At 34.8% G+C, this 14,357-nt stretch overlaps 1 protein-coding gene across 1 annotated transcript in view; it reads left to right on the forward strand.

Moving 5' to 3' along the window:
- Positions 1 to 14,357, forward strand: part of HCRTR2 (hypocretin receptor 2) — a 111,494-nt gene that overhangs the window by 22,348 nt on the left and 74,789 nt on the right. The window lies entirely within an intron of this gene.

A 14,357-nucleotide genomic window follows, 5' to 3' on the forward strand; every position in this document is an offset into this window, starting at 1 on the left:
GTAGGAGAAACTTCATAGTGAATAAAAAATTATTTCTTACAGATTATTTTACTCTTGGATTTTTCCTGTATGAAATCATCACAGCTATAGTTCCTTAAATCTTGAAAAAGATCACCTCTAACTGTGTGTTAGAAACAAAAATGAAAACAAAAAGCTGGGGGACATGGTAAACATTTTGATTTCAGTGCGCATGTATGACTCACTGAGTCAGAATTTCAGTGGTGTTGTCTCTAGAATCTACATTTTAAATAGGGCCCCACTACACTGAATATGAGAATTCCTGACACAGGAAAAGTAAAGCTGAGCCATTTATGATTTGAGACCTCCTATTTTTGGAGACCAACCTGAAAACCTGGTGCTTTTAAATTTGACACAAATTCAATTGTGTCAGTAAAGAGTTATCAGAGGAGAGAAAATTAAAAGACCTGCTTTCAAATGGGATTAAGCAGGAAAACAAGAAAATGAAACAAAAAGACCAAGAGGAGGAGTTAAAGGAGAAAAAGGAAGGGTTAAATATGTGGGAGCCCCAAGATTTCTCTCAGTGATAACGTTGAAGTAGTACTTCGTTATAACATTTTAAGCCAAGGTGTTGGTGTGCACTGTGCCTCAGTTTATTATTGTTGTAGCCAGTATATACTCATTGTTATACAACTTTACCAGAAAAGGACATTTCAGAAGTCTGGCATGATAAGCAGAATTCACTGCATTTAAAATTAGTACTGCAAAGACAGAAAAATTCTAGACAAAAATAGAATTAGTAGTGCAAAGCCTTTTTCTATATTTTCTAATTTATGATTTTCTATATGAAGTCATTGTTTCAGGATTAAAACAAAATTTACTGCCTTTTACTGTGTATTCCTTAAACCATTAAACAAATGTGGTTAATCAATGATGTCATGGAGAGAATTGGATGGCTGCTATGAAAATAAAAGGTGTTTGACCACACAAAAGCATGTGAAGGTCAGCCTCTGATTTAGATATTGTGGTGCTGATTTATTAAATTTTAAATGTCAGGAGTTATTGGTCACAGAATAGATACTAAGGTTATGTGACACTCTAAAAACATAAAAACTTTTCAGCAATAATATTGAAGGTATGGAAACAATGAAAAGATATGAATTAAGACAAGGAATAAAAACTGTCCTCCAGGGACTTGTCCACACTAAGATTTTAGAAATGCAAATATCTTTAATCCTCTATATGGAAACAAGGAGGAAGTAATAAGACACTAGCAAGCTCTATCTAATCACTGCAGACAGATGGTTACCTACTCTCTTCTTCAATATACTGAAGTTTGCAAATATTCTACCTCCAAAGAGTAGGTGTTACAAAAATACTGCGAAAGATTTATGAAACATGAGATATATTTGGCTATAGCAGGTTAGAGAAGAGACTTTTATTTTGGACTACAGTAATTCAGATTTGGAATATGTAAGTCTAATTCTTTTCCTGTACATTGCATACATGTTGTATATATACACAAAAAAACTGTGTTGACTCACGTGTATTTTAAGGAGTTATTAGTGGCATTAGTTGTGGATAATTTGAGTCTTCTTTATATTCAGTTCAATCAACTCAAATTTAAAGCATCCATTTTCATTTCAAGAAAAATATTTAGAATCGATCTTGGCTTTTATTAAGAAAGCCATTATCTTTAACTTTCCTGCAACTGGATCCTGCAAGTTATTATTTTGTGTTTACTTAGAATATTGATATGTAAGATAAGTATTGATTGATAACACTTTTAAAACTCAGTTGTTATTAAATCTGACTGTCTTCCTCTTTTGCAGTCAATCTCTAACTACTCTCCGTACCCTGAATATAACACAGGGACAGGATATATGCTGTAGTTCTTATGCTTATTTTTCTATTCAACATTTTAGTTAAGTGCTTAGAGTTCTGCTTTTAGCATCATGTAATTGTAAGAAAACATGATCTGTGTTCAGTTTAAGGAGTGAAAAAAAGTTACTGAAGGTTTCCGGATAATGATTGCAAGGTGGTAAGGACTGATTCCTTTGGAAGTTCATGGAGTACCATTTTCTTGAGAAAGAAGGTCAGCATTTTGCAGCCTGGATCCTGATGTTCTCCAGAGATCTAGTTTGGGTGGTAAGCTACTGTTGAATGGGTATGAATTAAATCTGAGTAATGGGAGAACATTCATTCATTCATTCATTAAATGATTATTGAGCATATATTTATTGGCAGGCATTCTTCTTGACACTAGAAAAACAAAGATGAAAAAGATATCATCATTGTCCCCAAGGAGTTACTAGTCTCCCAGGAAGAGCAGAAATGCAATGTATGGAAGAAAAAGGCCATGTGGTGTCTACTATTAAAAAGATATGAACAGTGTACTGAATAAAAAATATGTGTACAAAATTAGCTTAATGGAAACATAAACACAGGAGGTTGGTGTATCTGGCAGTGAATAACAAGAAGGACAAAAGATGAAGCAAAAACTGCTATAGAGGCAGGGAGGGTGAAAACAAACTAAATTTTTGCTAACTTCAGGTTTTTGTATCCTCAGAATCACAAAAAAGTCTTGTTCCTTGAGAAACTGTTTTCCCTTCTACTCCAAGTAGCAAACCTTAGGGTTTTTCACCTCTCTGGCAAACCACAGTTTACAGAGGAATTCCCATTGCCCACAACCCATCCTCCTGCTTACTTATGAGACTTGGTCAAAGTATCATTATCTCCAAATTTCTCATCCAATATAATAGTTTGGTTGTTTTATTATTACTTTCTTTTAAATTGATCTTTAAAAATAAATCCTTCAGTGTTAGCATCACTAATTTTATCAATGTCAGACTCCAGTACTACAGAGTTAATTCCCTTGATGGGTAAGTTAATGCCATTGGCCTTCTGACCTTTGCGTGTCCTTTCCTCGTCTGTTCCTGCCTTAAGGCTTGTTCTCAACTGGTTAACACCTCAGCAATGGGACATAAATGGGCAAAAAAATCTCAAGTTGGTTATCTGCCTCTGTAGCACAAAAGTTTTATTTTTTTTATAACAGATTTAAAAATAGTGCCCTAAGTAAGTTTTCATTTCATTTGTCTAAATCCTCTTTATTTTCCGTGGTCCTAGATAGTTTAGTTAAAACGACAGTATCTCCTACATTTGTATTATTAACTTAACATTATTAGGAACAGGAGTAGAATTTTACAAATCTTAGAATGGAAGTTTCTATAGCTAGCTTAAATGTTTGGGTTTTACTTATTTGCAATAGCTTTAGCATGCATATGGTATTATTGGAAACATCATTTATTTGCAACTCATTTTTTTGAAATTCTAATAGGAGAAAAGATTTTATGTTGCTGAGTAATTAAGTGACCTCCCTTCAAAAGGGACTAAAGCTTTATTATTGAACAACAATAGTAAAAGAAGTAGAATTGATTTTAAACATGTGCTTTTATATTATAAGCCATTTTGTCAGCTGGAAACCCTGATCATTTAGTGGAATTTTGAAAATGATTTGATACATAATTATGGGCATTCTTTTTCAAATTTCAAATCAGAAAATATATCTGAGATGGTAACTATCCTCTACTTATGTGTTATTCCTACTTCACTATGAATACTATAGGGCTTAAAATATTAATATTAAAGTCCAATTTTATAATAAACATGATGAACAAAGTCATAGAAAGAGACGAGATTTACTTTAGGAGATTCTGTTCTGTTCTGTTCAGCTTCCCAATATTCCATTTCTGTAAGTTTGGTATTTAATTATGTATCTTTGTCACCGAGCAGGCTGGAAGTATGACTATTGGGACCCAAAACAATGAGATATTAATGACAGTTCTTTATCACGAATCAGGTGCTTTTTTAATGAAAGAGATTTTGGCCTCTTGGATCTCTGTAAAACAAAAAATATGTCTTTTAATGAAAATATAATCATATGGGAAGATAAAATTAGAAAAAGTAAACATGGAGTGATTCATGTAAAATATTTAAAAATCTAATAATGCAGACACAGACACATTGTTACCTCTAGTCATGTTTTCCAACAAATTTTTACCAAAAACAGTATGGAAATGATATTTATGAAGTTATTAACTTTCAGAATAAAGGGCAGGAAGAGAAGAATGAGTGGAGAAGATACCCAATAACAATATAGAACAGAAATAGTAAATGAAGATAAAATGAAATATCAATAGGATATTGACTTTTTTAAATGACAGAAACTTCACAATATAAGACACCTCAGGAAGGCAAACATCACACACAAAAAAACCCCAAAATAATATAGTGAAAGGAAAAGCATACCAAAATTACTTGAAGACTGAATTAAAACTTTGGAAATGTACTTAGGTGATGGTATCATGAGGAAAGTGCTGTATCAAGTTGTTCTAGGTACCCACGGAAGATAAAGCCAGAGGAAATGGCTTAAATTTAAATCAGAGAGGGACTCCCCTGGTGGTCCAGTGGTTAAGACTCTGCACTTCCAATGCAGGGGACGCAGATTCGATCCCTGGTCAGGGAACTAAGATCCCACATGCCACGTGGTGCAGCCAAAAAAAAAAAAAGAAGCCACTCACCAGAAGATATTCACAATGTATATGCTGTCTATGATTGACATCAAGAATATAAACTATACATATATACCACAACATTGTAAATCAACTATACTCCAAAATAAAATAAAAAGTTAAAAAAAAAAAATCAGAGAGGATTATCGTAGCTGAAATAGGCATGGTAAAAATACAGGATATAAAAAGAAACATAATCCTCTATACCTCAACAATGCGGAAAACGTCAAGAATTTAAAATTTCACTACAGCATAGAGATCTGTAATAGACAGCTGTTGCTTTTTGTCTCCCCAGAAGCAACATTTCTTCTTTCTGTATCAGCACTAGCTCTACCTTTAGGAAACATTCTTTCCCACTCCAAGTAAATATGATGGGGAGAGGGAAGAAACTGCTAATCAAAGTATCCCCACTCTGCAGGATCAGAGAGAAAAGGGCTAGTCATTCCCCATTCCCTAACCACCATGCTTGGCAAAAGGATAATAATTTGATCCGAATGGAAATAATCAGTTTTTCTATTGAATTTTTACATATCACTTATGGGAGATAAATGAACTTTTAATCTAAGATTTTGCTACTAGGGATGATTAGACCTAGAGATGCCTAAGATCTTTCCTTGGCCACATAGAAGAAAATCATTTATAGAGCAGAATTAGACCAGCTTCTACAGATAGAGACCAAGAGATGGAAAGAACCCTAATGATATTTGTTGAACTCCATAGACCTAATTAGACCACTCCTTCTCAGGTGCATGAACTTTATTTTGTTTACATTCATTAGATTTGGATGGTTGGACTGCAAAGTACTAATTAAAACAGGAAGTTTAAATCCCAACCCTCATCATACAGACAGTGAGAAGGAGAAAGGAGAGAGAAAATGAAAGTTAAATGAAAAAAAGGAGAAAGAAAGTGAGAAGCTCTGACTACCTTTATTTTCTGACATAGTTTACACTGGTCAGAGATTGGTCTTATCTAAGTTTATGTAGAGGATGAAGATGATACACAAGCATGTAGCCTGGGTTGTCCTCCAGGAAGCCCTGACTAAACAGGTCAAGGAGTATGCTGTTCCCTCAGGAACTTCAAATCTACCTTTACACCTAACCACACTGTAACATGACCAATGCACCTGATCTTTCCTAGAACCCGAACCTCACACTAATGTCAACAATCCTACCTCTAAGCTAATCTAACATTAACATCACAACTAATTCTGATTCTGACCTGAAAACCAACTGTAAAACTAGACCCAAACCCAATTCTTATACCCTAACCTTAAAATTAAGCCCAGAACTATCTCTGACTCAAACCCTAACATTAACCCCAAATTTACCTCTACCTCTAATACTAACCCAATTCCTGCCTCTAACCCCAACCATGATTCCAAACCTGATCCATAATTATCTTAGCATCCACTAGTGCTCTAAGCACCACTGCTTTGCTCCGCTATCTTCTGACTTTCCTCACTGCGTTCTGATAATGAATCAGGAAAGAGTACTGTGGAATCAGGGTCTGATAACTATTACATTATCCAGGATTTTCTCTGCTGCAAGTGACACAACCCAGAAAACCAGCTAACAAACAAGAAATATGTGTGTGTGTTTGTGTGTGTGTGTGTGTTGTATTGGGGAGGGGGAGTTATTGGTTCGAGGAACTGAAAAGTCCAGGATGCATTTCACAGATATGATACCTGGATCCAGAGGTCCCAATGCTGCCATCAGGATCTGTTCTGTTTCCAACTCCAGACTCTTCTCTCTTCTCCATTGGTTTTCAAATTTCCTGTGACACACTAGGATCAACTCCAGTGGAAAAGAGTCCTCCTCTTTTTCTGGTTGCTCAAGCCTAAATCCCAGGATTTATTTAAATTGAACATTGTTAACTTTGCTTGGGTCAGACTGCCATCCGTAACTATCATAATTAAATTGACATGATGCTCTGATTGGCCAGCTCTAAATCTCATGCCTACTCCCTGGAACAGGACCAATGTCACTGGATACACTTATATGAAAAGCAGGAGCCTTGGGCAGGGGGGAATTCTGCTAAAGAAAAATCAGGTTACTACCAACAGGAGAAAGAGAAATGGATGCTGGATGACAAAAAGCACAAATGTCCACTAAAATTTTTGAGGAAGAATTCCCCTTGATTATCAACTAGCTCAAATTTCTAATTTTAGGAATGAGGATCATGTAAGTTTGACTATTTTTTTAATGCAACGTATCACAAAATTAGGGATGGTCACCTTCTTGAAAATTTGGAGACTAATAAAGATGTTTAGAAAGGAAAGGATTGAATACTTTCAGGAATGTAAACAGTGGCCTTCTATCTTGGGCAATGTATGTGCTTGCTGGGAAAAATTGATTCATGACTTTGTTTTCTCTCTAATTCTTTAATACTTTTTTTTTTTTTTTTTTTAGTCTTTATCTCCTTTCTTCTTCTAATCTATCCACCCCAGTAAACATATTCAAATTTATGTACTAAATTGATTTTTCTAGTATTACATTTTATCTATCAAAAAAAGCAATGGGAAAGTAAATACAAAATACAATTATCCATTTAAGGATAACAGTGTTCAATATCTCTTATGTAAACTTTAAAATAATTACATTTGTTTTATTTTGAAAAAAATTAACAAGAAGAGGTAATCTGAGGATAATTTAAAGCTAGGAAACAAAATATTCACTATAATCGATGATGTCAGAAAAATATTATATTAAAATTCCAGGTTTCTCCCCTGTTTGTGTGAATGAAATGAAAAATTCATAAGGGAAGGATTTAATCAGTCTGTCAGAAATCTAAATCCATCAAAACACTACTCACTGCATACTGTCAATGTGTTTAGGGCTTGAATGATTACATTTAAAAAAAAATCTACATTTTGTGTTATGAATGTGAATGTACAGGGATACCTCGTTTTATTGCACTTTGGTTTATTAACTTCTCAGATATTGCATTTTTTTAAAAAATTGAAAGTTTATGACAACCCTGAATTGAGCAAGTCTATCAGCACAATTTTTCCAACAGCACTTGTACAATTTATATTCTGTGTCACATTTTGGTAATTCTCACAATATTTTAAACTTTTTTATCATTATTATATTTTATGGTGATCTGTGATCAGTGATCTTTAATGTTACTATTGTAATTATTTGGGGGTGCCAGGAACCACACGCATGTAAGATGGTAAACATAATAAATGTGCGTGTTCTTACTGTTTACCGACAGGCCAATCCCCCATCTCTCTTTCTCTCTCTCTCCTTGGGCCTCCTTATTCCTTGAGACACAAAAATATTGAAATTAGGCCAGTTAATAACTTTACAATGGCCTCTAAGTGTTCAAGTGAAATGAAGAGATGCACATCTCTCACTTTAAATCAAAAGCTAGAAATGATTAAGCTTAGTGAGGAAGGTGTGTTGAAAGCAGAGATAAGCCAAGAGCTAAGCCTCTTGTACCAAACTATTATCCAAGCTGTGAGTGCAAATGGAAAGCTCTTGAAGGAAATTCAAAGTGCTGCTCCAGTGAACATAGGAATGATAAGAAAGTGAAACAACCTGTTTGCTGATATGGAGAAAGTTTTACCTTCTGGATAGAAGATCAAACCAGCCACAACATTCCCCTTAATTCAAGGCCTAATCCAGAGCAAGGCCTAACCCTCTTCAAGTCTATGAAGACTGAGAGAGGTGAGGAAGCTGCAGAAGAAGTTTGAAGCTAGCAGAGGTTGGTTCATGAAGTTTAATGAAAGAAGCATCTCCATAATGTAAAAGTGTGAAGTGAAGCAGCAAGTGCTGTTGTAGAAGCTGCAGCAAGTTATCCAGAAGATCTAGCTAAGATAATGAATGAAGATGGCTACACTAAACAATAGATTTTCAATGTAGATGAAACATCTATTGGAAAAAGATGCCATCTAAGACTTTCATAGCTAAAGAGAAATCAATGCCTGGCTTCAAATGATAGGCTGACTCTTCTCAGGGGCTAATGCAAGTGGTCACTTGAAGTTGAAGCTGATGCTTATTTAGTATTTGAAAATTCTAGGATCCTTAAGAATTATGCTAAATCTACTCTGCCTGTGCTCTGTAAATGGAACTAAAAATCCAGGATGACATCACACCTGCTTATGACATGGTTTGCTGAATATTTTAAGCCCCTATTGAAACCTGCTGCTCAGAAAAAAAGATTCCTTTCAAAATATTACTGCTCCCTGAGAATGCACTTGGTCACTCAAGAGCTCTGATGAAGATGTACAAGGAGATTCATGTTGTTTTCCTGCCTGCTAACACAACATTCTTTCTGCAGCCCATGGATCAAGGAGTAATTTTGACTTTTAAGTCTTATTTAAGAAACACATTTCATAAGGCTAGAGCTACTGTACATAGATGATGATTCCTCTGGTGGACCTGGGCAAAGTAAATTGGAAACCTTCTGTAAAGAATTCACCATTCTAGAAGCCATTAAGAACATTCGTGATTTCATAGGAAGAGGTCAAAATATCAACATCACAAGAGTTTGGAAGAAGGTGATTCCAACCCTCATAGATGACTTCGAGGGGTTCAAGACTTCAGTGGAGGAAGTAACTGCAGATGTGGTGGAAATAGCAAGAGAACTAGAATTAGAAGTGGAGCCTTAAGATATGACTGAATTGCTGCAATCACAGGATAAAACTTGAACAGATGAAGAGTTGCTTCTTATGGATGAGCAAAGAAAATGGTTTCTTTGGATGGGATCTCCTCATGTGAAGATGCTATGAGGATTGTTGAAATGATAACAAAGGATTTAGAATATTACATAAACTTAGTTGATAAAATAGAGGCAGGGTTTGAAAGGATTGACTCCAATCTTGAAAGAAGTTCTACTGTGGGTAAAATGCTATCAAACAGCATTGTACGCGACAAAGAAATCTTTTGTGAAAGAGTCAATCAATGAGGCAAACTTCATTGTTGTCTTATTTTAAGAAATTGCCACAGTCAGCCCAGCCTTCAGCAACCACCAAGCTGATCAGTCAGCAGACACCAACATGGAGGCAAGACCCTCTACCAGCAAAAAGACTATGACTCCCTGAAGGCTCAGATGATAGGTAGCATTTTTAGCAACAAAATAATTAAGGTGTATTCATTATTTTTTACACATAATGCTATTGCACACTTAATAGACTATATACAGTTTAGAGTAAATATACATTTTTTATGTGCACTAGGAAACCTGAAAAATAACGTGACTTGCTTTATTGCAATATTTGCTTGATTGCAGTGGTCTGGACAGAACCCGCAATATCTTTGAGGTATGCCGGTACAGCATAGTGGGTTAAGGGTTGGCATTTGATGTCTGACAAACCTGGGCTCTGCCACTCATTGCCACAGATAAACATTTCCGCCCATCTGATTTCTCCACCTGAAAATTTCACTTTGGTTGCAGCAATCAAGATGAAAATGCACATTATTTAAGGTCTTTTTGTAAAAAATTTTTAGCTGAATCTATATGCTCTTTTATTGTATGTAACCTCTATCCTTAAAATGTCCTTTTTTTTCTAATTTTACTATTATGTTTTTGTTCTTGTTTGTTTTCTGAAATCATTTTTAGTGATTTTGAAAATGACACTTGCAAACTTAATTCTACCACAGTTGTTTTTTTATTTTTATTTTTATTTTTTTTTAATTTTTTTTTTCTTTTAATTAATTAATTAATTAATTATTTTAGTTTTGGCTGCATTGGGTCTTCGTTTCTGTGCGAGGGCTTTCTCTAGTTGTGGCGAGCGGGGGCCACTCTTCATCGCGGTGCGCGGGCCTCTCACTGTTGTGGCCTCTCTTGTTGCGGAGCACAGGCTCCAGACGCGCAGGCTCAGTAATTGTGGCTCACGGGCCCAGTTGCTCCGCAGCATGTGGGATCTTCCCAGACCAGGGCTCGAACCCGTGTCCCCTGCATTGGCAGGCAGATTCTCAACCACTGCGCCACCAGGGAAGCGAAGCCCCTACCACAGTTGTTTTTAAGTCTATCAATTGTTTAGTAAAGGCGTCTACTGCTCTTTCTCCCTCTGTCCTGCCTATAATTTTTCATGATTCCATATATCTCTTTACAAGTTCCTTTATACCATTCTCAAAATTAAAATCCATAGAATAATTTCAGATTTTTGCCACTGATGACATTTAGTATAATTCTGACTCTTCTTGTATGCAACTGCAGGTGCAATATGTTTTACACAATTTTATTGTATAATTTATAAATTGTATTTTGTATAATAGCTTTCAGCATTTCCTTTGAATTCGGTATACATATTTACAAATTATTTGCTGTTACTGTATAATATAAATGGTTTTAGTATTCAACTATAGTTACTCACTTTTGTTTTCCCAGTGTTGATGTCTTGATTTTGATAACTGTATTGATTTTGTGGATCCAAATTCCTCTTTCCTGGCAGAGAGTGTAATTTTGCAAGCTTAGCAAGTGAATGTAAGATTGATTGGACATAAAATTATTTAGCAATAAAGTTTTAAAATCAGATTCTGTACATATTTTTCCAAAGGTCTTTGCACTTTAGTTCTGTGAACAAATCATTTTAGTCAAATGTAATATTTTGTTTTTTGAGAAGTAGCATGTTTTTCTCCCTCCCTGGTAGTTACTCATATTATCTAAAATAGTATGAAATTATGTCATCTGATTTGAGTCTCATGTTTATAAAATATTTGTATTCTCTGCTTAATGCTGAATTTTCTTCAATAGTTGATATAATCCTTAAACTGTACCTGTGTCTGTTTTAGCTATTATCGTCCCTTACACAATTTTATCTCATTCTCTTTTTCTTCTGAAGTCCAGGTTATTTCTCAGCTCAGTGTTGGTTCTAGTTTCTAGTGCCTCTGGTGAGTGTTTTTAAATTCTTCCCTTGAATTTCAAGTCTCATTTCAGTGTTCTATTTTTTATTTTATTTTAAATTTATTTTTATTGAGGTAACATTGGTTTATAACATTATCTATTTCATGTGTCCAACATTATGTTTCTACTTCTGTATACACCACTAAAAATTTAGTTTCCATCCATCACATACAGTTGATCCTTTTACCCATTTCACCCTCCCTCCCAACCCTTCCCCTCTGGTAACCACTAATCTCTTCCCTGTATCAGAATGTTTGTTTTTGTTTGGTTTGATTCATTTATTTATTTGGAATTTTGCTGTTGTTTGTTTTTTATATTGCACATATGAGTGAAATTACATGGTATTTGTCTTTCTCTGCCTGACTTATTTCACTTAGTATATTACACTCAAGGTCCATCTATGTTGTCACCAATGGCAAGATTTCATCTTCTTAATGGCTGAGTAGTATTCCATTGTATGGTGTATCCTTGAAAAAATTCCATGTGCACTTGAGAAGAATGTGTATTCTGCTGCATTTGGATGGAATGTTCTGTACAAATCTATCAAATCCATCTGGTCTAATGTTTCATATATAGGGGCTGTTTCCTTGTTGACTTTCTTTCTGGATCATCTATTCATTGATGTGGGGTGTAAAAATCCCCTACTATTATTATGTTGCTTTCAATTTCTCCCTTTAGGTCTGTTTTTATATATTCTGATACTGCTATGTTAGGTGCATATATATTAATAACTGTTATGTCTTTCTGATGAATTGCCCCCTTTATCATTACATACCGACCATCTTTGTCTCTTGTCACCTTTTTTGGCTTACAGTCTGTTTTGTCTGATATGAGTATGGCTGTGTCCACTATCATTTGGTTACCATTGACTTGGAGTATCATCTTCCATCCCTTCACTTGGAGCCTCTGTTTTTCTTTAGAACTGAGGTGAGTCTCCTGGAGGCAGCATATAGTTGAGTCTTTTTTTTTTTTTTTTTCCATCCAGCAACTTTTTTTTTTTCATCCAGTGTCTTTCGAATGGTGGATTCAATACACTTAATTTAGGATGATAATTAATAGATGAGCACTTAGGACTTGCCAGAAAGAAGTGGTAAGATATATTCAAAGTCCAGAAAGGGAAAAACCTGCAACCTAGGATACTCTACCCAGCAAGATTATCATTTAGAATAGGAGAAATAAACAATTTCTCAGAAAAACCTAAACCAATACAGCAATACTAAACCTATCCTAAAAGAAATATTGAAAGTTTTTCTCTAGATAGAAAAGAAGCAAGAATCTATAGGAAAGGGAATATCACAACAGGAAAAGCAAATATATAAAAGAATTGTATTGATAGATCACTTAAATAAGCCAACACAGATTTTTTTAAATCAGAAAAAATTATGAAAGCAATTATAACTACAATAAATAGCAAAAGGATAAACATGAAGATGTAAAATAGGCCATCAAAATCATAAAATGTGGGGAAGGGGAGTAAGAAAATGTAGATTTTTTTTTTTTAGAATGTGTCTGTTTTATTTTTAATTCATCCACTTTTTGTTCTCTGCCTTTGTCTTAGCTCATTAATGAGTACTTACGCTTTTTCCAGAGAGGCCACCATCCTCTTCCACTTTTGGAAAATCTCAAGCAATAATTTTCCCAAGATTTTCATCTGCTTTTTAGAATAATTTTAAACTATGCCCTGTTTTTGAGTCTTCAATCCAATTTTTTTTTTCTTTACTCATGTATCTGTTCTCCCTCCACCCCGATCATTCATTTTTTATTTGAGGGTTGATATCCAACCCCTTCCCTTCCCCACAATGGTGAACTCCAGAGAGGTTTTACTTTCCCTTGCTGCCCATTTGAGTGCTGGCAACTCTTCCTTCTCAGATTCAATCTACAAGGTCAAGCTTATGAGCAGAGTACCTATCTAAATTTAAGAAATTTATAAGGTAGGCATTTGGGGCTAATATTGAAGTCTTTTCTCTATAAACTATGAAATACTCTAACTCAACTAGAATTAGTTGCAGTTTTAAATTCTTGAAATAAAGTTGAGCCTAAAAGATTAAAAAAAGATTAAATCATCCAGCAAATATTGATTCCACCTTTCTTTCTCTCTTGCTCTACCTTTATTTGCAATTTTTCACTTGGTTAAATAAGAATCCCATTTCCCTCCTGTTTGCCTCCACATTGCATGCTTGCATGGGTATAGAAAGAGTTGAGCTGATGAGAATAGCAATTAAGATAGACATGCTTGGTAAGGTTTCCCTAATTTTAGAGGATAATCATCTTCTTTTCCCCCTTGGTCATTGGAGCTCCTTGTATCTGGAGTTAGGTGCAGGCAGAACAGATGTATTAGACTTCCTCTGTCTTCCTTGGTGTTATGTGCCTTACTCTGCTTTAAACAAAGAAGCACATGTAGCCCAAGAATTTCCATGCAGCTTCATCAGTGATGCAGTTAGTAAAATTCCATTCAGACTTAGACCTTTGCTGTTCTTTTTCTCTCTATTTGTGTTTAGGTCATGCTAACTATTCTAGCAACTAAGAATAGAAAGCTTAGAGAAGGTACATCAAGCTGCACATACGTTCAGTTCAAAAACATATGTGCATGAGATTCTAAAATTAAATTTTAATGACACAATTCTAATTTACAATGGGAAAAAATGAAGTGATTTTTGGGTGATTCTTTGTGCATTTATAAATATATTATTAAATGGTAAACACAATACATAAATATTCCTTTTTCTTGCTTAGCTACATTGGCTTATTAGTAGCAGAAGAAAAAGTCAGGTGAAACTGATTTTTCATGAGTATAAATGAACTTATAAATGCCATATACAATGCTTAGGAGGAATTTATGTAAATCTAATAGTTACATTCCACCTCCCACCTAGCTGTAGCTTAATTTAATATTCTATACGTCAAGAAAATTTTGGGTGGACCTAGTTTTTTCTAAATTATTTAGATCCACAAACTGAAATTTTACAGCAAGTATCT

The sequence above is a fragment of the Balaenoptera ricei genome, chromosome 11 (assembly GCF_028023285.1).
Source record: "Balaenoptera ricei isolate mBalRic1 chromosome 11, mBalRic1.hap2, whole genome shotgun sequence".
Taxonomy (NCBI): domain Eukaryota; kingdom Metazoa; phylum Chordata; class Mammalia; order Artiodactyla; family Balaenopteridae; genus Balaenoptera; species Balaenoptera ricei.